Here is a 25,430-nt window from a genome sequence, read left to right as displayed (position 1 = left end):
TCACCCTCTCTCTGCACCAAGCACCAGCGTAGATAGTGGCACATCGGTGGGCAATAGCGTGTCGGCTCAGATCATCGTGCGTGGTGATGAGGGCACATCACAGGGGAGTTGGTGGAGGTAGAGGGTGCCCAGACATAGCAGGTTTTGCATTATTCAGCTACATCTGATTGCAGATGAGACTTGGGTAATGCTTTCTGATGTGGGCTAAAGGTTTGCGAATACGCATGTGTCCAGCCATTGGAATATAGAAACATAGAAAATAGAATCAGGAGGAGGCCATTCGGCCCTTCGAGTCTGCGCCACCATTCATTATGATCATGGCTGATCATCAAGTTCGATACCGTGATCTCCCCCCCCCCCCCCCCCCACCCATAATTCATTGATCCCTTTAGCCCCAAGAGCTATATCTAATTCCTTGAAATTACACAACATTTTGGCCTCGACTACTTTCTGTGGCAGTGAATTCCACAAATACTTTGTGGTAGTGAATTCCACAGACTGGCATGTGCAATTTTTAGAGTTCCCTCACTGTATTCTGGGGGCACTATAATCTGCTGGAGTACTTGTTCACTTTTCATTTCTAGGCCTCCAGGGGAGGTCTCGACTTCTGCATACCCTATCTCGAAGGTGGCAACACTGAATGGCTTTGGTTTCAGAACAGGCAGTTAACTTCAGGGTCTCTCTGCTGGGCTTTAACAGGGAGGTTAAGCTGAACACCTTCGGTCAGATATTTCTGCTAACTTGACATCTGGTTTATCCTGCTGGGACATTGATTCACTGTCAACTAAGCGTGCTTGCCTGCTGGGATCGAGTCACTACACTGCTGGGGGAAAATCCCTGGAATGTCTGCCTATAGCTGTTTAGTGTCTCTTTTTTTGGCTGGCTTAAACCTATAGGGGAGGCAACCATCTTGCCACCAGACAGATCACTCCTGAGTAGGAAGTTGATTCCTGTCACCAGCAGCTCGGGGATAATTCCTACCGCCACTGGGCTCGAGACCAGGTTACATTGTAGGTGGATCTAATAGAGGAGTGAGATGTGTTTCCTCCTCAGACTCTACTGATGAGTGCTTTAGCTTTCAGGGAGGACTGGGGGGTTTGGGATAGGCTTATGTTTCCCACCAGCAATAAGGACTGAATGGCCCCTATACCTTAGAGCAGTTTAATGGACTTGCTCACTTCCTGAGGCAGGTATGGGGACACTGTTCCTGAAAGGACAAAACTCTGCTCTTGGGAATTTTGTCCAACATGGCTAGTTTCTTCAGCAAGCGACCCTGACTGCTCGGCTGAACTACATCCTGGAGTATCCTTCTCGGGACTATTATTATGGAGTCCAAAAGACCCACTAGTTTCCCTTTCCACTTCCAGCATTCCTGGCTGGAGCATCCTATTTTGTTACTGTGGGAACACCTCCGTCTCTGTGTATTCTCCTTTTGGGCTTGAAGTGGACTTCCTATACCCTCATTGTAATTTATTTTCTGGATGGAGCACCTTTTCTGTCCATGTTACCCTTCCTATCTTTCCAGTAGTTTTGGGGATGGTTTGGAAAGGGTCTGCCTGAGTTGCCAGGCCTGTGCGTGAGGCCATAGCTGTCTGCTGTGAAGGCAGCACCTCTGGCCTTGAGGACTCTGGTCCTTCTAGTGCATCCATCGGTTGAGGGTGGTAAACAATTTTAAAATTCTACCAACAATATGAAGCCGCACATTCTGATGTAGGTGCACTATTTTTAAAGAGTGGACCCACCAGTTGAACAGTATTTGTTTCAGCCTTTTGAACTCTATTCGGTCTGCATTGGTTTCTTGCAAGTGTTCTGAAATTGCTGGCAATATGCCGTTGGGAGTAACCCGTAGACACTAAGGATGATAGCTTTGATCTGTTCATAGCCAGTGCATACATCAGGAGCCAGCATGGAGTAGACCTTTTGGGCACTCCCTGATAGCACTTAAATTAAAAAGGTCCAGATATCTGATTTTTGACAAATGGTCATCTGGATTTGAAACGTTAGCTCTTTTCTCTCCTTACAAATGCTGCCAGACCTGCTGAGATTTTCCAGCATTTTCTCTTTTGATTTCAGATTCCAGCATCCGCAGTAATTTGCTTTTATCCAGATATCTAATGGCCATTTTAGCTGTCCTGCTACTTTCTCAAAAGTGATGTGAATAAATCCTAGCTACCTATGGGCCTCCGATTTTGGTTCTGGGGCAGGAAGGACTGGACTGTTGCCAAATAGAAAGGTTTTTCCTAGCAGCAACGTCGGTCCAATCTCTTCTCTCTCTCTCTCTCTCTCTCTCTTCTCTCTCTCCCTTTTTGAGCTGCAAACTCCATTTCCAATTTGTGGAGTTGGAATTCTTTCTTCCTTTTGTGTCTTAAACTCGAGCTGCATTCTGAGCTTTTCCAGCTCAGATCTGGCTGGGCAAGGTGTTCAGAGTCGGTATTGCATCCTTGTCTACCTGCTGTTTGATAAATGGGTTCTAAATGCTCTGCCAGTAGCTCGAAGAGCTCACTTCTTTTAATTTTAACTGGGTAGTTTTACTTGCATTTCCCTAGCTACACCTTTCAGTTCAGTACTTTGGGTTGCCAGTGTCAAGCTATTTAAATCTCCTTGTTGGGGAAGGGAATCTGTTGTAGTCATTTTCTCGTGTTTTGCCGATCGTTTCAGCCACTAAATTTTCCCTCTTGGCTTCTAATTGCTTCCTTTTGTATCAGATTTTGCTCACTTCTGAAATTCTAGGTCAGCTATTTTCTGTTTGCTCAACCTTTGGCTTGCTTGCAATGGGACTATCCTGGACAAACCCCCATTCCTGTTATGGACAGCACAGGAGAGTGAGGGAGCGAGAGACTGAACGTCTTTATCCTTTTCCCATTAGTCCCGAAGCAGAGATGTTTTTGAATTATTTTTAAAGTAGGCTGTGGTGTGTTTACGTAAACCCTCAATTTGTGTAATCCAATTTACAAATAACTTGTGGCAAACTCTTGTTATGATTAAATCAAAAGGTTAGTTTATTCACATTCAAACCCTGAGGCGGGGGGGTGGGGAGGGGGAGCATGGAGAATGAGTAAGAAATGGTGTTTGCAACTTCACACACTACACGTACCTCATTAAGCTGCAACCTCGGGGCACCATATTTAAACAACAATCCTTATTTCACTGCAGGCCAGGACCTCTGGTTCATGCAACAGAAAAATGTCCAGAAGAGACAGTCGCAAAAGAACATTTAAATTCCTGCTGGCAAGATGCTTAATTTGGGGGGTAACAAGATTCTGGTGTGTTGACCGTTAAACATTCATGAGGTACAAATGGGGTTCCCAAAATAGCTCCGCGGGACACTTGACTGGTTATGAAAGTTTGGGGAATCAGATTCCAAACTTTGATCCTACTGTTGAAAACTGCTTCTGGCCTCTTGCCAAATCTTGTTCCCGTGCCCGCCAGGATTCCGCTATAGTGAGAGCGGAAAACTCTGCCCAATGTCTGTGCGTAACTGCTTGCGTGCTAATTGCAAAGAAATGAGTCTGACAGGCTGTGTTTCAACAAAACGTTTTTTTAATGGAGTTTAAAAACCCACTCAGATAAAGATATAAATAAATATGTTTCAACGGGTTGTGGCCATCTAAAATGGCCAGCCGCAAAGGATAATGGGAATTGTGGTCAGGTTGGGACACAGACGGCACACAGCCCCTGTGTATTGTGCAAAGGGAAACCAGACCTAACAGAAACTCACACCTGCTAAAGGTCAACCACCGATTTCCCTAGGCAATGGGACACAGATTGAAATGTAGCAACAGTAGCAGACTCGGGGGCACCTATTTACCCTATTTGGGAGTACATGCATGCCTTGGACAATAGCAGCTCTGATCCGCCCAAGCCAGCGAGGTACTGCCCCTAATTGGCCAGAATCGATTCGGGTGATCGAAACCCTATCGATCCATTGGATCCCGAATTGGGATCACCCAAAAGAGCGCGAAAGATCAGGGGATAAGAAGAACTGCGCAACCAGTATTCAACCTCTTTTGGGACCGGGCTCTGCTCCGACCAACTGCAGCATTTCAACCAGCCAAGTTCAAAGACCCACGAACGCTACCTGAAGGACGAGCCACAGCCGAGACTAACCTGAAGACTTCCAGCCGACACGTCTTGTCTGCCCTGCACCGAGCCGGTCACTTAGAAGTTAAATAAAGGTCATTTTAGTTGTTAGGTGTAGTTTAATAAGTAGCCGCATGTAGATTATTACGCATAACACCAAGGCTGTGTCTAATAATAAATTATAATTGAACTAACATACTGTTTGGTCATTTGTCCAATATAAGAAACGTACTAGTGTTTGGTGGTTCAGGTAAAAGAGCAACAGGGTAAACACGCATCTTGAACTTCACGGCCTACATTCACACACGAGCATGTAAAATCAACAAGCTTTTCTGTCATATATAATTTAATGCAGTTCAATTTTGAAAGACTAATAAATTGAGTCCACTGTTTGAGCTCTTTGCTGGTATCTGGATGCAGCAGAATTTTCACGGCATGATCTCGACGTTCCAGGAATGGAGCTGAAACTGATGTGTAATGGCAATTGCTGGAGACCATTTTAAAAAATAAACTTAATCTGACGTTTCCAAATCAGTCAATGACTTTTGCACCTGAAAATTTCTCCATATTTGTGCTGGATATATTATGAATGCTTGCTTGGCTGAGCTCCAAGTCTCACTAATGAATTAACTCAGTAAAGGTCTGTTTACTCAGGCTGAAGTGGTGTGTTAGCTTTGATTTATTGACGACTTTGAGGCTATAATTTCTTTCTTGATCCATTTTTTCAATATTTGGACAAGACTAAGAGGTGTGAAGTTTATGTTGTTCAAACCATTAATGGAAGTGTCCAATTGACACTTAGCTCAGTCTGTAAGAGCAATAGTTTTTTTTCAAAGCAGATTTCTGAATGGGTATTTTTTCATGAGCGCTTTTAAGACTTTCATTGGCTGTGCACACTGAATGAGTGGGCACTAGGGGACACGAGTGTCAGGGGGCATGAATGTGGCGTGGAAGCATCGAGGAGGCATGGGTAAGACCTTTTAAACATACTTTTCAAAATGTTCCTGAACCCAGGCAACAATTCATGACTCCTTTTGAGGGGTTGTAAGTCTTTGGCCTGACTTGCTGGTACTGCCAATGGAGTTGGAATTTCTGGAATCTGGTCCCGCCCACCATTTTTAATGGCTTCTATCGTCGCCCCAACTCCACGAAAATCTGGGCCTATTTATAAAGCCAATGATCCTTTTTAGTTAAGTATTCTCCGCTTTTCTGCTATTTTGAAATAAGACCATAAGACATAGGAGCGGACGAAAGGCCATTCGGCCCATTAAGTCCACTCCACCATTCAATCATGGCTGATTTCAACTCCATTTACCTGCTCTCGCTCCATAGCCCTTAAATTCTTGATTTCTCGAGGAATTATCAACTTCTGTCTTAAAGACACTCAACGCCCCGGCCTCCACCGCCCTCTGTGGCAATGAATTCCACAGACCCACCACTCTTTGGCTGAAGAAATTTCTCCTCATCTCCGTTCTAATGTGACTCCCTTTTATTCTAAGGCTGTGCCCCCGGGTCCTAGTCTCCCCTGCTAATGGAAACAACTTTCCTGCATCCACCCTATCTAAGCCATTCATTATCTTGTAAGTTTCTATTAGATCTCCCTGCAACCTCCTAAACTCCAATGAATATAATCCCAGGATCCTCAGACGCTCATCGTATGTTAGGCCGACCATTCCTGGGAGCATCCGTGTGAATCTCCGCTGGACCCGCTCCAGTGCCAGTATGTCCTTCCTGAGGTGTGGGGCCCAAAATTGCTCACAGTATTCTAAATGGGGCCTAACTAGTGCTTTATAAAGCTCCAGAAGTACATCCCTGCTTTTATATTCCAAGCCTCTTGAGATAAATGACAACATTGCATTTGCTTTCTTAATTACGGACTCAACCTGCAAGTTTACCTTTAGAGAATCCTGGACTAGGACTCCCAAGTCCCTTTGCACTTCAGCATTATGAATTTTGTCACCGTTTAGAAAATAGTCCATGCCTCTATTCTTTTTTCCAAAGTGCAAGACCTCGCACTTGCCCACGTTAAATTTCATCAGCCATTTCTTGGACCACTCTCCTAAACTGTCTAAATCTTTCTGCAGCCTCCCCACCTCCTCAATACTACCTGTCCCTCCACTTATCTTTGTATCATCGGCAAACTTAGCCAGAATGCCCCCAGTCCTGTCATCTAGATCGTTAATATACAAAGAGAACAGCTGTGGCCCCAACACTGAACCCTGCGGGACACCACTCATCACCGGTTGCCATTCCGAAAAAGAACCTTTTATCCCACCTCTCTGCCTTCTGCCTGACAGCCAATCGTCAATCCATGTTAGTACCTTGCCTCGAATACCATGGGCCCTTATTTTACTCAGCAGTCTCCCGTGAGGCACCTTATCAAAGGCCTTTTGGAAGTCAAGATAGATAACATCCATTGGCTCTCTTTGGTCTAACCTATTTGTTATCTCTTCAAAGAACTCTTAACAGGTTTGTCAGGCACGACCTCCCCTTACTAAATCCATGTTGACTTGTCCTAATCTGACCCTGCACTTCCAAGAATTTAGAAATCTCATCCTTAACGATGGATTCTAGAATCTTGCCAACAACCGAGGTTAGGCTAATTGTCCTATAATTTTCCATCTTTTTCCTTGTTCCCTTCTTGAAAAGGGGGGTTACAACAGCGATTTTCCAATCCTCTGGGACTTTCCCTGACTCCAGTGACTTTTGAAAGATCATAACTAGCTGAAAGAAGACAGAGGGTGGTGGTTGATGGGAAATGTTCAGAATGGAGTACAGTCACAAGTGGAGTACCACAAGGATCTGTTCTGGGGCCGTTGCTGTTTGTCATTTTTATCAATGACCTGGAGGAAGGCGCAGAAGGGTGGGTGAGTAAATTTGCAGACGATACTAAAGTCGGTGGTGTTGTCGATAGTGTGGAAGGATGTAGCAGGTTACAGAGGGATATAGATAAGCTGCTGAGCTGGGCTGAGAGGTGGCAAATGGAGTTTAATGTAGAGAAGTGTGTGGTGATTCACTTTGGAAGGAATAACAGGAATGCGGAATATTTGGCTAATGGTAAAGTTCTTGAAAGTGTGGATGAGCAGAGGGATCTAGGTGTCCATGTACATAGATCCCTGAAAGTTGCCACCCAGGTTGATAGGGTTGTGAAGAAGGCCTATGGAGTGTTGGCCTTTATTGGTAGAGGGATTGAGTTCCGGAGTCGGGAGGTCATGTTGCAGCTGTACAGAACTCTGGTACGGCCGCATTTGGAGTATTGCGTATAGTTCTGGTCACCGCATTATAGGAAGGACGTGGAGGCTTTGGAGCGGGTGCAGAGGAGATTTACCAGGATGTTGCCTGGTATGGAGGGAAAATCTTATGAGGAAAGGCTGATGGACTTGAGGTTGTTTTCGTTGGAGAGTAGAAGGTTAAGAGGAGACTTAATAGAGGCATACAAAATGATCAGGGAGTTGGATAGGGTGGACAGTGAGAGCCTTCTCCCGCGGATGGATATGGCTGGCACGAGGGGATATAACTTTAAACTGAGGGGTAATAGATATAGGACAGAGGTCAGAGGTAGGTTCTTTACGCAAGGAGTGGTGAGGCCGTGGAATGCCCTACCAGATACAGTAGTGAACTCGCCAACATTGAGGGCATTTAAAAGTTTATTGGATAAACATATGGATGATAATGGCATAGTGTAGGTTAGATGGCTTTTGTTTCGGTGCAACATCGTGGGCCGAAGGGCCTGTACTGCGCTGTATTGTTCTATGTTCTATGTTCTATAACTAACACCTCCACTATTTCTTCAGCTATCTCCTTTAGAACTCTAGGATGTAGCCCATCTGGGTCCGGAGATTGATCAATTTTTAGACCTCTTAGTTTCTCTAGCACTTTCACCTTCGTGATGGCTACCATATTCAACTCTGCCCCTGACTCTCCTGAATTGTTGGGATATTACTCATGTCTTCTACTGTGAAGACTGACGCAAAGTACTTATTTAGTTCCTCAGCTATTTCCTTGTCTCCCGTCACTAGATTACCAGCGTCATTTTGGAGCGGCCCAATGTCTACTTTTGCCTCCCGTTTGTTTTTAATGTATTTAAAGAAACTTTTACTATGATTCCTAATGTTACTGGCTTGCCTATCTTCATATTTGATCCTTTCCTTCCTTATTTCTCTCTTTGTTAGCCTCTGTTTGTTTTTGTAGCCTTCCTAATCTTCTGACTTCCCACTACTCTTTGCCACATTATAGGCTTTCTCTTTTGCTTTGATGCATTCCCTGACTTCCTTTGTCAGCCATGGCTGCCTAATTCCCCCCCTCTGATAACCTTTCTTTTCTTTGGGATGAACCTCTGTACTGTGTCCTCAATTACTCCCAGAAACTCCTGCCATTGCTGTTCTACTGTAATTATCTTTATTTAACTGTAACACCTTTACATCTGATTCTACCTTTCTTTCAAATTGCAGACTGAATTCTACCATATTATGATCACTGCCTCCTAAGTGTTCCCTTACTTTAAGATCTTTAATCAAGTCTGGCTCATTACATAACAAGTCCAGAATGGCTTGTTCCCTCGTGGGCTCCATCACAAGCTGTTCCAAAAAGCCCTCCTGTAAACATTCAATGAATTCCCTTTCTTTGGGTCCACTGGCAACATTATTTACCCAGCCCACCTGCATATTGAAGTCCCGCATGATCACTGTGACCTTGCCTTTCTGACGTGCCCTTTCCATTTTGTGGTGCATTTTGTGCCCCTGGTCCTGACCACTGTTAGGAGGCCTGTACATAGCTCCCATCATCTGACCCTATGTCGTTTAGTGCTGTTGATTTAATTTCATTCCTAATTAACAAGGCAACCCCCGCCCCCTCTGCCAACCTCTCTTTCTTTTCGATAGGTTGTGAATCCCTGGATGTTTAAATGCCAGTCCTGAACCCCCTGCAACCACGTCTCTGTGATGCCTACCACATCATACCTGCCAGTCACAATCTGGGCCACAAGCTCATCTACCTTGTTCTGTACACTGCGCGCATTTAAATATAGCACCTTTAATTCTCTATTGACCGTCCCTTTTTGTTTTCTTAGTGTGCTGGACCTTGGTTTACTGAGCCTTTCCATACACTGTGTCATATTTTGTGAGATGGGGACTATCGTAACCTCTCCTGAGTTCTGTCTTTTTGTGCTTTTTTGTATTCCTAAGCATCTACACTTCCCACTGATTACTTCACCTCTTGGTTCCCTGACTCCTCACCCCCCCCCCCCCCCCAAAAAATCTCTAGTTTAAAGTCCTATTGACCACCCTATTTACTCTTTTCGCCAGAACACTGGTCCCAGCTCGGTTCAGGTGGAGACCATCCCAACGGTATAGGTCCCCCCTGTCCCAAAACTGATGCCAGTGTCCCATGAAAAGGAACCCCTCTTTCCCACACCACTCTTTCAGCCACATGTTAACTTCCCTTATTCTTGCCTCCCTATGCCAATTTGCACGTGGCTCGGGCAGTAATCCAGAGATTATGACCCTTGAGGACCTGTTTTTTAATTTGAATCCTAACTCTTTATAATCTCTAAACAGGTCCTCTTTCCTAGACTTGCCTATGTTGTTGGTACCGACATGGACCACAACAACTGGATCCTCCCCCTCCCTCTCCAGCATCCTTTCAAGCCGGTCAGAGATGTCCCGCACCCTAGCACCGGGCAGGCAACATACCATGCTGGACTCTTTATCCTGCTCACAAAGGATACTATCTATGCCCGGATAATATCCCTGCAATTACAACTTGCCTATTTACTCCCTCCCCTTGAATGGCCTGCTGAACCATGGTGCCTTGGTCAGCTGACTCATCCGTCCTGCAGCCCTGTTCACCATCCACACAGGGAGCAAGTGCCTCGTACCTGTTGGACAGGGTCAAGGGCTGAGGCTCCTGAGTTCCTGACTGCTGGTTCCCTTTACCTGCCTAACTTGCAGTCACACCCCGCTGTCCCTGGCCACTGGCAGGATTTAAATTACTTACTCTGACAGGTGTGACTGCCTCCTGAAACAGTGTCCAGGTAAGTCTCCCCCTCCCGGATGTGCCTCAGTGTTTGAAGCTCAGACTCCAGCTCATCAACTCTGAGCCGGAGCTCTTCGAGCAGCCAACACTTACTGCAGATGTGGTCGCTGCAGCTCGCAATGAGATCTGCCAGCTCCCACATCAAGCATATCACCTGACCAGCCATCTCTAATTAATTAATTAGTTTAATTTAAGTTTACGAGTTTATGTGTATAAACACAACCAGGTCTGCATACATTTAAAATTGTACTTTTGAGTTTCTATTGGGGGGATTTTCTGAGCCCGGTTTGGTGGGTGGGAATAGTGGCAGGGAGAGTCGAGGGGAACCCCACAATAGCTTTCATGCCAGCTAAGTATAGGAACACTGTCAGGTGGTCCTTCTCGGGATGTTCAGGGTTGGGAGTGGGGGAGCGGTGGTTTCTTGGGGGGGGGGGGGGGGGAAGATCAATGTCCATGGGGGGTGGAGGCGGTTCAGTGATGTGATTTGATTTTTAAATCAGTGGGCACTCTTTAAAAACATGCCCTGATCTTCCAAAAGCCTAAGTTAGAGCCTGCTCCACCCACATGATGCCCTTTCATTTTATTTCCCACGGAGGGAAAGTCCGGCTACCCTCCGCTTCTTCCACCCTAGTCGATGAACATTCCACCCACTGTCTTTCTTCATTCTTTTACTAAAATGCAGAACTTCACACTACTCTGGATTACATTTCACTTGCCAATTGTCTACTCTTTTCACCAATCTATGTGCCCTTTTCCCCTAGTGTTTTGTTCTCTCTCTTTCTTCTGGCCTGTAACTTTTAATCTGCAGGGAGAGAACCAGAGAGCACCTGAGACCCTCGGAAGGTAATTAAGTGATTTTTACTCATTTTTACTTTTATTACCGTTTCAAATTGTGGGGGTGGGGGGGTGGGCTGGGGGGGGGGGGGGGGGGGGGGGAGGCGGGGAACTGAAGTGACATCACAGAAAAGCTGTGACCTGAGTGGCTGGTTGGGAATCTACACTAAATTTAAAAAAATTAAGCATTGGTAAACTAATTAAACATAATTACTTAATTATAATTTAGAGGGGTATCTAAGCCAGAGATCGGAGAGTACAGTATTTAGCTTTCACATTTATAGTAGAAGTCTAGTGCTAGGAAACATATAGTTAACAGTAACTTTTTTTTCACTTTTTAATTGGCGCAATGTCAATTAAAGGGGTGCAGTGCTCTGACTGTGAGATGTGGCAGGTCCGGGAGGCTTCCAGCGTCCCAGATGGCTTCGTCTGCAGAAAGTGCACCGAACTGGAGCTCCTCACAGACCGCATGGTTCGGTTGGAGCAGCAGTTGGATGCACTTGGGAGCATGCAGGTGGCGGAAAGCGTCATAGATAGAAGCTATATAAATGTGGTCACACCCAAGGTGCAGGCAGAGAAATGGGTGACCACCAGAAAGGGCAGACAGTCAGTGCAGGAATCCCCTGTGGTTGTCCCCCTCTCGAACAGGTATACCCCTTAGGCTATCCCCCCCGACAGTATCCAATCAGGGGAAAACAGCAGCAGCCAGAGCAGTGCACCATGGCTGGCTCTGATGTTCAGAAGGGAGGGTCAAAGCACAGAAGAGCAATAGTCATAAGGGACTCTATAGTCAGGGGCACAGATAGGCGCTTCTGTGGATGTGAAAGAGACTCCAGGATGGTATGTTGCCTCCCTGGTGCCAGGGTCCAGGATGTCTCCAAACGGGTAGCGGGTATCCTGAAGGGGGAGTGCAGACAGGCAGAGGTTGTTGTACATATTGGTACTAACGGCATAGGCAGGAAGGAGCATGAGGTCCTGCAGCAGGGGTCTGGGAGCTAGGCAGAAAGTTAAAAGACAGGACCTCTAGGGTTGTAATCTCGGGATTACTCCCTGTGCCACGTGCCAGTGAGGCTAGAAATAGGAAAATAGAGCGGCTAAACAGCTGGTGTAGGAGGGAGGGTTTCCGTTATCTGGACCACTGGGAGCTCTTCCGGGGCAGGTGTGACCTTATAAGAAGGACGGGTTGCATCTAAACTGGAGAGGCATAAATATCTTGGCCGTGAGGTTTGCTAGTGTCACACTGGAGGGTTTAAACGAGTATGGCAGGGGGGTGGGCACGGGAGCAATAGGCCAGAAGGTGAGAGCATTGAAGGGGAACTAGGGAATAGGGCCAGTATGGCTCTGAGGCAGAGCAGACAGGGAGAAGTTGCTGAACTCAGTGGGTCTAGTGGCCTGAAGTGCATATGTTTTAATGCAAGAAGTGGTAAGGCAGATGAACGTAGAGCTTGGATTAGTACTTGGAACTATGATGTTGTTGCCATTACAGAGACCTTGTTGATGGAAGGGCAGGATTGGCAGCTAAATGTTCCAGGATTTAGATGTTTCAGGCAGGATAGAGGGACGGAGTTGCGCTACTGGCGAGGGAGAATATCACAGCTGTACTACGGGAGGACATCTCAGAGGGCAGTGAGGCTATATGGGTAAAGATCAGGAATAAGAAGGGTGCAGTCACAATGTTGGGGGTTTACTATAGGCCTCCCAACAGCCAGCGGGAGATAGAGGAGCAGACAGATCTTGGAAAAGAGTAAAAACAACAGGGTTGTTGTGATAGGAGACTTCAACTTCCCCAATATTGACTGGGACTCACTTAGTGCCAGGGGCTTAGACGGGGCAGAGTTTGTAAGGAGCATCCAGGAGGGCTTCTTTAAACAATATGTAGACAGTTCAACTAGGGACGCGGCTGTACTGGACCTGGTATTGGGGAATGAGCCTGGCCAGGTGGTAGAAGTTCCAGTAGGGGAGCATTTCGGGAACAGTGACCACAATTCAGTAAGTTTTAAAGTGCTGGTGGACAAGGATAAGAGTGGTCCGAGGGTGGATGTGCGAAATTGGGGGAAGGCTAATTGTAACAATATTAGGCGGGAACTGGAGAACCTAGATTGGGGGCGGATGTTTGAGGGTAAATCAACATCTGACATGTGGGAGGCTTTCAAGTGTCAGTTGAAAGGAATTCAGGACCGGCATGTACCTGTGAGGAAGAAGGATAAATACGGCAATTTTCAGGAACCTTGGATAACGAGAGATATTGTAGGACTCATCAAAAAGAAAAAGGAGGCATTTGTCAGGGCTAAAAGGCTGAAACAGACGAAGCCAGTGTGGAATATAAGGAAAGTAGGAAGGAACTTAAGCAAGGAGTCAGGAGGGCTAGAAGGGGTCACGAAAAGTCATTGGCAAATAGGGTCAATTAAAATCCCAAGGCTTTTTACACGTACATAAAAAGCAAGAGGGGAGCCAGAGAAAGGGTTGGCCTACTGAAGGACAGGAAGGGAATCTGTGTGGAGCCAGAGGAAATGGTCGAGGTACTAAATGAATACTTTGCATCAGTATTCACCAAAGAGAAGGAATTGGTGGATGTTGAGTCTGGAGAAGGGTGTGTAGATAGCCTGGGTCACATTGAGATCCAAAAAGACGAGGTGTTGGGCGTCTTGAAAAATATTAAGGTAGATGATTCTCCAGGGCCAGATGGGATCTACCCCAGAATACTGAAGGAGGCTAGAGAGGAAATTGCTGAGGCCTTGACAGAAATCTTTGGATTCTCACTGTCTTCAGGTGATGTCCCGGAGGACTGGAGAATAGCCAATGTTGTTCTTTTGTTTAAGAAGGGTAGCAAGGATAATCCAGGGAACTACAGGCCGGTGAGCCTTACGTCAGTGGTAGAGAAATTACTGGAGAGAATTCTTCGAGACAGGATCTACTCCTATTTGGAAGCAAATGGACGTATTAGTGAGAGGCAGCATGGTTTTGTGAAGGGGAGGTCGTGTCTCACTAACTTGATAGAGTTTTTCGAGGAGGTCACAAAGATGATTGCAGGTAGGGCAGTGGATGTTGTCTATATGGACTTCAGTAAGGCCTTTGACAAGGCCCCTCATGGTAGACTAGTACAAAAGGTGAAATCATACGGGATCAGGGATGAGCTGGCAAGGTGGATACAGAACTGGCTAGGTCATGGAAGGCAAAGAGTAGCAATGGAAGGGTACTTTTGTGACTGGAGGGCTGTGACTAGTGGTGTTCTGCAGGGATCAGTGCTGGGACCTTTGCTGTTCGTAGTATATATAATGATTTGGAGGAAAATGTAACTGGTCTGATTAGTAAGTTTGCAGACGACACAAAGGTTGGTGGAATTGCTGATAGCGATGAGGGCTGTCCCAGGATACAGCAGGATTTAGATTGTTTGAAGACTTGGGTGGAGAGATGGCAGATGGAGTTTACTCCGGACTAATGTGAGGTAATGCATTTTGGAAGGTCTAATGCAGGTAGGGAATATACAGTGAATGGTAGAACCCTTGAGTATTGATAGTCCGAGAGATATAGGTGTACAAGTCCACAGATCATTGAAAGGGGCAACACAGGTGGAAAAGGTAGTCAAGAAGGCATACGGCATAGAACATAGAAAAATACAGCACAGAACAGGCCCTTCGGCCCACGATGTTGTGCCGAACCTTTGTCCTAGATTAATCATAGATTATCATTGAATTTACAGTGCAGAAGGAGGCCATTCGGCCCACTGAGTCTGCACCGGCTCTTGGAAAGAGCACCCTACCCAAGGTCAACATCTCCACCCAACACTAAGGGCAATTTTGGACACTAAGGGCAATTTATCATGGCCAATCCACCTAACCTGCATATCTTTGGACTGTGGGAGGAAACCGGAGCACCCGGAGGAAACCCACGCACACACGGGGAGGATGTGCAGACTCCGCACAGACAGTGACCCAAGCAGGAATTGAACCTGGGACCCTGGAGCTGTGAAGCAATTGTGCTAGCCACAATGCTACCGTGCCGCCCTTAAGAACAAATAAATCTACACTATATCATTTTATCGTAATCCATGTACCTATCCAATAGCTGCTTGAAGGTCCCTAATGTTTCCGACTCAACTACTTCCACAGGCAGTGCATTCCATGCCCCCACTACTCTCTGGGTAAAGAACCTACCTCTGACATCCCCCTCCTATATCTTCCACCATTCTCCTTAAATTTATGTCCCCTTGTAATGGTTTGTTCCACCTGGAGAAAAAGTCTCTGACTGTATTCTATCTATTCCCCTGATCATCTTATAAACCTCTATCAAGTCGCCCCTCATCCTTCTACGTTCTAATGAGGAAAGGCCTAGCACCCTCAACCTTTCCTCGTAAGACTTTCCATTCCAGGCAACATCCTGGTAAAGCTCCTTTGCACCTTTTCCAAAGCTTCCACATCCTTCCTAAAATGAGGCGACCAGAACTGTACACAGTACTCCAAATGTGGCCTTACCAAAGTTTTGTACAGCTGCATCATCACCTCACGGCTCTTAAATTCAATCCCTCTGTTAATGAACGCTAGCACACCATAGGCCTTCTTCACAGCTCTATCCACTTGAGTGGCAACTTTCAAAGATGTATTAACATAGACCCCAAGATCTCTCTGCTCCTCCACATTGCCAAGAACTCTACCGTTAACCCTGTATTCCGCATTCATATTTTTCCTTCCAAAATGGACAACCTCACACTTTTTAGGGTTAAACAACGTCTGCCACTTCTCAGCCCAGCTCTGCATCCTATCTATGTCTCTTTGCAGCCGACAACAGCCCTCCTCACTATCCAGAACGCCACCAATCTTCGTATTGTCTGCAAATTTACTTCAACTCCCTCATCCAAGTCATTAATGAAAATCACAAACAGCAGAGGACCCAGAACTGATCCTTGCAGTACACCACTGGCAACTGGGATCCAGGCTGAATATTTGCCATCCACCACCACTCTCTGACTTCTATCGGTTAGCCAGTTCGTTATCCATGCTTGCCTTCATTGGCCAGGGCATTTAGTATAAGAATTGGCAAGTCATGTTGCAGCTGTATAGAACCTTAGTTAGGCCACACTTGGAGTATAGTGTTCAATTCTGGTCGCCACACTACCAGAAGGATGTGGAGGCTTTAGAGAGGGTGCAGAAGAGATTTACCAGAATGTTGCCTTGTATGGAGGGCATTAGTTAGAGGAGCGGTTGAATAAACTCGGTTTGTTCTCACTGGAACGACGGAGGTTGAGGGGCGACCTGATAGAGGTCTAGAATATTATGAGGGGCATAGACAGAGTGGATAGTCAGAGGCTTTTCCCCAGGGTAGAGGGGTCAATTACTAGGCATAGGTTTAAGATGCGAGGGGCAAGGTTTAGAGTAGATGTACGAGGCAAGTTGTTTACACAGAGGGTAGTGGGTGCCTGGAACTCGCTGCTGGAGGAGGTGGTGGAAGCAGGGACGATAGTGACATTTAAGGGGCATCTTGACAAATACATGAATAGGATGCGAATAGAGGGATACGGACCCAGGAAGTGTAGAAGATTGTAGTTTAGTCGGGCAGCATGGTTGGCGGGGCTTGGACGGCGAAGGGCCTGTTCCTGTGCTGTACTTTTCTTTGTTCTTTGTTCTTGAAATCCTCTTTCCTTGTTCACTACATTTCTGAGTTTCAGGTCTTCTGTAAGCTTTAAAGTTATGCCCTGTTTACTGTGGTCCAGGTCATTAATAAATGTCAGAAAAGGCTGGCCTAATATTGACCCTCGGGGAACACCAGTTCATCGTTTCTTTGGTCTCTGCCTCAGTCAATTTTGAATCCATGTTGCCGATGCCCCTTTAATTGCATAAGCTTTAATGTGCTAACCAGTTTATTATAGAGTCTTCCGGTGGTGACCGTGAAGTGAGTAGGCGCACATTTGGTGGCTCATGCTCGAGGTGGATTTTTTTCAGTCCTTCCCCACCTGAATTGTGTGCTGTTGGATGTCAAAAGGTGCATGAGCACCAGGGGAATGTAATACTCCTCTGCTGGGACTGGTTCATGGCTCATTGGGTGAGAAGTGCAATGGGAAAGAGACAGCAGCTTGAGCAAGAGAGTATTTGCACAGGAGAAAATGGCAGAGAGTAGGGGGACAGTGCTGCCCGCTCAGTGATCTATGAAATAGTTGGTGGAATCCCTCAACAGCAAGCTTCAGTAGCAGAGGAAGGAGGTCTTGGAGGACCTGGCTAAGGTGGTGGAGCTGCTTAGGGTGGCGATCGAGTATGGTGGAGCAGAGGCAGGAGACATGGGACCTGGTGATCCAAAAGGTGGAGGAGTTAGTGAGGGAGCATAAGGATCGGCTGACCTCACTGGAGGCGGAGGGAGAAGCTGGAGGATCTCGAGAACCGCTCCAGGAGGCAAAACCTGCGGATTGTGGGGATGCCCGAAGGCATTGAAGGTGCAGAGGCCACCAAGTATGTGGTGAGCATGCTGGAGAAGCTGATGGGATAGGGGTCTTTGACTGTGTTCTCAAAGTGAATCGAGCGCACAGGGTGCTGAGGAGGAGGCCGCAGGTGAGGGAGCCACCAAGGGCAATGATGATGAGACTGCATCGTTTCTTAGACAATGAAAACATCTTGAGGTGGGCAAGACAGACCAAGAAGTGCACTTGGGAGGAGAATGGGCTGTGGATCTATCAGGACCTATGAGTGGAGTTAGCCAAGTGGAGGACAAGGTACAACCGGATCAAGGCTGCTCTCCAGAAGAAGGGGGTGAAGTTGGGGTTCTAACCCCGCAGGTTTGTAGGTTAAATACCAGAAGCAAGAATTTGTTTTGACTCGCTGAGGCGGCGAAGGACTTTATGAGAGTAGTAGACTAGGAGGAGTGTGGGGACATTGAACTTTGGAATGGTGTTTTATATAAAATGAGGACAAGCAGGGTGGGTGGGTTGGCGAGTCACGACAGGGGGAGCGGTGAGGGTGAGTGCCTTTTTGTTTTTCCTTGCATGGGACAATCAAATCGCCTTCAGGTTCGCCGACTAGGGTGCCTGGCCCTGTCCGAGCAACACACTAACTGCACCACAGGGTGTTGGCCCTGGGTCAGCAGCATCAGTGGGTCTGGTCTGCAGGGCGGAGGCTGATGACGACCTGCCCGCGATGAGCTCTGTTGCTCTGCAGTGTATGATTTCTGCCCAGGTGTAACATTCCACAGTCCGCCCGTTCTACCCATTCCATCCCCAAGCAGTTCTTGGGACCGGGGGGGGGGGTGGAGTGGCGAATGTTGGTCAGTCACACCAGTTGGATCTACCACATGGTGCCCCTGCTGCCTCTGAGGGCAGCAACTGGAGGCCCTGGCCTTTGCCATCCTCCACACCCGCACTCCATATCACCGTCTGCCCTGTCCACACACACCCAACTGACACACCCTCTGCACCCAGCCCAGGCCATCTCTTACACTCTTATGGACAGAGGGCCAAAGCAGGTTGGAACATGATCACTATCCTTTGTGTTGCACATGTGCCAACTTACCAGGCGTCTAACTTTATAATCTTACACGGCCTGACACAAATTCTGGATGGGCCCCCAGGTGATTCATTAGAAGTGGAGGTTGTGAAACCAGACCTGTGACCGGGGATCCCATTGGCGGCCATCCTCTGGACCAACCAGGCCCGGATGGGTCTGGCAGTCTTCCGAGTATTGCAGATGGCAGTAGTGCTGTTCTGTGTGCTGCCCATTGGATGTCCAAGGGACAGGTTGGTTGGGGGGTGGGGGAAGGTGGGGAGGTGGGAGGAGAGATGGAGATCAGAGGTTCTGCAATGTTCTGTCACCACCCCGTGTCTGTCACCTGTCTGATGGGCCCCGGGCTACTCCTTGGGAGGGGGTGCAGCTGGAGCAAACTCCGGGGGCTCCGCCATCACCTGGCACTGCCAGTCCTGGAGGCCCGCACTTGTCTCGACCAGGATCTCCATGCTCATGGCCAAGGAGCACAGGGACGGTGCCATGACCCTCTGGGACCATGCCACGTTCCTCCGGAGCCATGGCTCTCTGGGACCGGCTCAGGTCAGCCAGGCCAATGCCCTCGACGCTTGCAGCCATGACCCATTGTGATTGGGCCACGTTCTGGAGCGCCGTGGCAATGTCCATGTGACCCTGGTACATGGTTGTCTGTGATATGGCTGCCCTGTCCTGTGTCTCAGCCACAGCCCACACATGCTGTGCCCCAGGCCTTGGCCATCCTGACCCATGGCCGAAACCTTCGCACCCAAGGCCTCCACCGTGGGCGTCACCTGTGTGTGTTGGCCTGGGTAGCATGCATGGCTGGCACCACCTCCTGGTCCTCCTGCATCCTTCAACTGCACCAACAGGCGCTACATGGTTGCTGATACCCCCTCATGTAGTCCCCGGCTCTGTGCCTAGATCTTCAACATCAATGGGACCGCCCTTTTCCAGAAATTCTAGACCTTTCTGGACTGCAGCCAGTCCCTGGGATCAGGCCGCCCTCCGACTCTCTGCATCCTGGGTGCTTCTACCTCTACCTGATGTATCGCTGCATGTGCGTGGTGCGCAACAGATAGAGCCCCAGGAGCCTCTTCACTGAAATGCTCAACCAAAGTGAGTGTCTGTGGGATGGTGGAGGGTGCCGGTGACAGCAGTGTCGAGAAGTCTATGTCGTCCCAAGACATGTGTTGGGGGGGGGATGTGGGACCCCGGATTGGCCTGCCTTGTCACCAGGTGAGCTGCCGGGTTGTGGCTGGAGACGAGGCATGCCAGTTAGTTCCTCATCGTCTGGTCGTGACCCTGCAAGACACAAGACTAGATGCATTGTTAGATCGCAGGTTGTGGGTGGTGTGGAAGGGGGGGAAGGGTGACTCACATGCCATCGGGATATCGTTTCACATTGGGGGCTCACTTGGTTGTCCCATGCCGATCTCTGCATCTGTGACTGCCCATTCACCCACCGCGCCGACCAGGTCCAAAGCCCTCTGTTCTGTGATGGTGAGGGGCAGCAGGTCCTGCCGGCCCTCTCTGGGGCAGATAATGCATAATGTGAGACACTTAGACGGGGGCAGCGCAAGGGATCTGCAGTTGCTGGCCTGTGTGCAGGGCACCAGGCCATGCTGGGCAGGGTGGGATGCGACGGGGCTGCTGATGGTGGGATGCAGTTGCCCTTGGGTGGGGGTGGTGCCAGAGACATGGGTGGTGGTGGCTGACCATGTCTGGCCAGGGGTGGGGGGCTTGCCCATCCTAACCCAGCACTGCCTACCGGTCCACCTGGTGGGGGCTGCATGGAGTGGGGGTTGAGGGATGAGGTGTGTGGGATGGGGGTGGTGCCAGGGCATGGAGGCGGTGATTCACTTGGGCTTGCAGCTTCTTTCGACACTGCTGCCTAGTCCTCGCGGAGAGGCTGATGCCGCCGGTGGCAGCTTCTTTCCCACCCCAGGGGTTAGGGTGTCCCGCCTCCTCTCCACGGCATCCAGCAATAACTCCAGCTCTGCATCCGTGAAGCTCGGGGCCATTCTCCGGGGCGGCATCTTGGCTAGAATGAGGGTGTGTGGGGACTGGAGTGCTTGTATGCAGCTTGTCAGGCTCTCCGGTGCTAATCCCAACCCCAGTGAATCTGATGTCGATGTGAGTTGGGATTGCACTGCTTCCATGTGGCGCGAGTGCTGGCCCATTAGCATGTCCTGAATTGTTCCAGGACTGGCAGCACCATCAGGACAGTGGAGCACCTGCCATTCGGTCCCGGTGTCGACACTTAGTCTCGCAAATGGAGAATCCTTCCCACCATCTTTTGCATTTGGGGGTGGTTGGAGGGGACAGCTGTCCTTAGGCTTGGTAGCTTATATTCCAATATCCACGGACATCAGTGGACGTGGGAGAGGGATGTGACGGGACCACAGATGCACCTCGTACTGACTAACCTGCTTACGGAGACCCCTAGCTCCAATTCTGTATAATTCGTTGAGCAAGATCAATGTATAATTCTTTGTTGGTTGCAATCGAAGCATAACTGTCAGGATTTGTGGGGTAGTGAACAAATAATAACACTTTGAAAATCGAACACATTTTAGTGACAGGAAACAAATTACAACATCTGGGCTATGTAAAGGTAATTTACAGTTGAGGTATTATCAAAATGTAGACATGTTCTCTTTGGATGGATGATTTTTTACCGTTTGTTTAAGATCAGGCTGGAAACGTTATCTGACAGCATAGATCATGCCGTGTTACAATATATAAAACAAGATTCACAGAGAATTCACTTCCAGCAACCATTTTGGGCCAGCAGTGGAAGATCATGGCTGATAGAGTGGGGATTACGTGAATTTTAATCTATCTGATGGATGTTTCAAATGAGGATGATCAAAATAAAATTGAAATTCTAGCTCTTGACCTCTCCATTAACTGCTTGATATAAACTAGCTCGATATACTGCTGCTTTCAGTAGGGAGGTTATTACTCCTTAGTCCAGCAGTGCATGCAATAGTGCAGATGAATTTGATTATAGTACTTCGGTTTTAGTAGTATAAATGCAAAAACAATCAAAATATTAACAGTGTATTAATCTGTCATGGTTTTATACAAAGTAATTTTCCTTGTATGCAGTACAAAGATCTTGTGTATATACTAGCCCCAAAATTGTTCTAATGAGATGGACCACTAAATTCAGCAGATACACTGGATCCTGGCCTTAAGGCAGAATTTCCTAGATGGTGTGAGGGGGAAAAACCTTCATTTGGCCCCAAAAGCCCGTGGTGGTGAGGGGTGGATGGAGAGGGTTGCAGTTGTCCTAATCAGTGGCAGGGAGATGCCTTCGTTGAGAGTTCCTTGCACTCCAATCTTCAGTTGGGATCTAATTGTAACATCAGTGTACACATAACCGGTTGAAATTAATGAGAGCAGGACCCATGTTTGGTGTTCTAGGCTCAGATTGGGTCTTGGACCCTGTCTCAGTATGGGGTGTTGGAGTTTTTAACAACTTTTAAAGAAAGCCCCTCGATAGAGAGTCATGGAGAAAACCAGATTGGTTTCCTGGGAGAGACCAATCCTGGCACTTCTTTGACTGACCAGCTTCTGTTGGTGTTTCCAGTATTCTTGACATGGGGCTCTGCCTTCAAGTTCCAGAGGCCTACTCTTGAAGGCCTCTGCCTCAACCCTGTGGTCTTTAATTATGTCCTCACTAGAACTCTAGGGTGAGGATGATTATAATATAATAATAATAACTGCATCAACCAGTAGTACATTCAGGAGGCAGGTACACCTTCAGTTCATAACTGTCAGGGTTCTGCCTCACAAATTTTCTATTCCACTATGCCCAACAAAAATTGTCATTATTATAGGTTAGAATTAAAGATGGCAGCTTTTCAATCCAGCACCAATCTTTTGAGGTGTTCTTTAGCTAAGGGAATGGTTAAGAAACAACTTAACTTGTCTGCTGTGCATTTGATGGTCACAATACAAACATTTTCACCTCTCCCAAGTGAGGCTAAATGTGACTGCATGTCAGCAGGTTGTGATCTTTCCAGCATGCTGTATGGTTGCTTTCTACAAAAGGCTTATACATCGCCTTATTGCATCAGATTAAAATCCTTGATGAGGGTTTGTAAACTGGACTGTCTTTCACTTTTGCATTCTCTTTAGCTTGCATTCATGTCATTAAAGCTCCATCTGTAGATCTGCACTGTCAATATTTTATGGTCCAGTTGAATCTCCTGCAGCCTTTGTTTACAAATTGTGTTTTTGTGAATCATTGCTTGTTGTGTGAGCTGAAGATGTACATGTTTCTAGCACTACTTATTACTGTTTGATGTTTGACTATAAGAAGATCGTAACCTGGATTTCAAAATAGTAATGACAGCAAAAGAGTCGATATCTGTTGTCATTACACTTCTGGAATCTGCACATATGCAGTTAAATAGCAGAAATTCAGAAGTTGTCGGCTGTGATTTTATGCTTCTGCTGAAGTCCATGCAGTCTTACTCAATTTGAAATCACTGAATTTTCCCTTTTGTAGTTTAAAAAAAAAAATTATTTCTCAAATTTGAATATTTTAACAATTAAACATATAAAACATACAACATTTACAAAATAAAACCAACCCAAAGCAAAACCCCAGCCCCCCCCCCTCCCCACCTCCCTCCCCCTTAGCAGTTGGTGGCAACCAGCTCCCCAAAATGTAATATGAACAAACACCCCCCCCCCCCCCCATCTCTTGTGGAACCCCTCACTTGTCCCCTCAGAGAAAATTTCACCTTCTCCAAATACAAGAATACCATTATATCTCCCAACCACACAGAGGCACAGGATGGAGAAGCTGACCTCCACCCCAACAGGACCCACCTGCGAGCGATCAACGAGGTGTTAAAGCCTCCGCTCGCAACCCCCCCCCACCCACCCACCCGTCTGAAACTCCAGAAAGTCCGACATGCAGAATATGGTCCCCTGGGGACTAGGGTCTAAATCCACATGCAAGACTGCTGGCATTCTGCTGAAGAACAACCCCCAAAACTTCTCCAACTTCAGGCAGGACCAGAACATGTGTATGTGATTGGCTGGGCCCTTCCCACACCGCTCACAAATATCCTCTACTCCCTCAAATAGTCGGCTCATCCTCGACTTGTCAGGTACGCTCTGTGTACTACCTTTAGCTGTATCAGCCCCAGCCGCGCACAGGAGGTTGAGGCATTCACCCTACTCAGCACCTCACACCACAGACCCTCCTCCAGTGCCATCCACAGCTCCTTTTCCCGCTTAACCCCTTGCAGGGATGCCTTATTTCCCCGCAGAACCCTCTTATAAATCGCTGACATGACCCCTCCCCCAACACCATCACCTCTCTGGGGGGAAACTTAAGCGGTGCAGTTGCCAACGCCTGAAACCCTGACCCATTACAAAAACCTGCCCCCATCTTCACCCACAAAGCCTCCGTTTCCCTACTTTAGCTCCACACCTTCTCCGCGTTTGCCGCCCAGTTAATGTATAACCAGTTCGGAAGAGCCAAGCCCCCAACTTTCGCCCTCTCTGGAGCACCGTCCTCCTAATCCTTGCTACCTTACCTGCTCACACAAACAACAGAATCAGCCTCTCCACCCCCATAAAAAGCGTTTTTGGTAAAACGACCTGCAGGCACTGGAACAAGAATAAATACCACGGCAAAATATTCACCTTAACCCCCAGGACCCGGCCTGCCAACGATACGGGAAGACTGCCCCACCTCAAGAAATCCGCCTTAACCCTGCCCACCAAACTTGTAAAGTTCAACTTACGGAGCCGGGCACAGACTCATGCTACCTGCACTCCCAGATACCTAAATGGGCTGTTGCCACTCAATGGCAAACCCCTCACCCCAACCCCCGCCCCTGGAGACTATACCACAAAACACTCACTTTTTCCCAAATTTAACTTGTAGCCTGAAAAAGCCCCGAATCTCCTATGCTGTCCCATTATATTCCCCACAGACGAGCCCAGATTGGAGATGTACAACAGCAAATCATCAGCATATAGGGTCACCCCGTGCTCCACTCCCCAGATCCTTCTCCCCTCCATTTATCAGAGAACCTCCGCACAATGGCTAAGCGCTCTATTGCCAATGCAAACAGAAAGGGCACCCATGCCTTGTTTTCCTGTGCCGAGGAAAGTACCCTGAATTCATCTCGCTTGTACACATAGTGGCCATCGGGTCCTTGTACAACAGTTTCACCCAAGCCACAAACGTAGGTCCAAAACCAAACCTCTCCAACACTGCAAACAAATAGCTACACTCCAAACGATCAAGCATCTTCTCTGAATCCAGCGCCACCACCACCTCCAACTCTTCTGCCGGAGGACGTACCACATTCAACAGCCAGTGCTCATTAACGACAACTGTCTGCCCTTCATGAACCTTGTCTGCTCTTCCCAGTCACCTTCGGGAGGCACTCCTCCAACTTGAGCGGCAACATCTTTGCCAGAATCTTGTCATCCACATTCAATAACGATATTGCACACTGTATTTTGCACACTCCACTGGGTCCTTGTCCTTTTTCAGCAGCAGAGAAATGGATGCCTGTCGCATTGTCTCCAGCAGTACACCTCTCGCTACTGTGTCCTCGAACATCTCCACCAAAAGCGGTGCCAATTTATCTTGAAACTTCTTATAAGACTCCACTGGGAAACCATCCGGTCCTGGTGCCTTACCTGCCTGCATCTTCCCGATTGCTGCCCGCTCTTCCTCCACCCCTACTGGCTTCTCCAACTGTGCCTTCTCCTCCTCCTCTTCACCTCGGGACACTCCAACCGCCCGCCCCAGATGCTCCCTCCTGTCTGACTCATCCTCCGTAGGCTCTGACTTGTGTTCAAAACTCTTCAAACACCTTATTAACCTGCTCCAGTGCCACCGCCAACTCCATGGACCCAAACAACCTCTCTCACCGCCGCCTGCCTGCAGAGTTGGCCCAGCAACAAGTGGTTGACCTTCTCCCCATACCCATATACAACTCCCTTCGCTCGCCTTAATTGCTGCAGCAGATCGTCCGTGTAGAG

The 25,430-nt window shown here is 47.8% G+C and overlaps 1 protein-coding gene across 3 annotated transcripts in view; it reads left to right on the top strand.

The window, feature by feature from the left end:
- Positions 1-25,430, top strand: part of LOC140389792 (sodium-driven chloride bicarbonate exchanger-like) — a 548,473-nt gene that overhangs the window by 23,246 nt on the left and 499,797 nt on the right. The gene's annotated exons all lie outside the window — the stretch shown is intronic.

Source organism: Scyliorhinus torazame, chromosome 2 (assembly GCF_047496885.1).
Source record: "Scyliorhinus torazame isolate Kashiwa2021f chromosome 2, sScyTor2.1, whole genome shotgun sequence".
Lineage (NCBI taxonomy): Eukaryota > Metazoa > Chordata > Chondrichthyes > Carcharhiniformes > Scyliorhinidae > Scyliorhinus > Scyliorhinus torazame.
The sequence above is the reverse complement of the archived record's forward strand: the minus strand, read 5'-3'. Positions and strand labels throughout refer to the sequence as shown.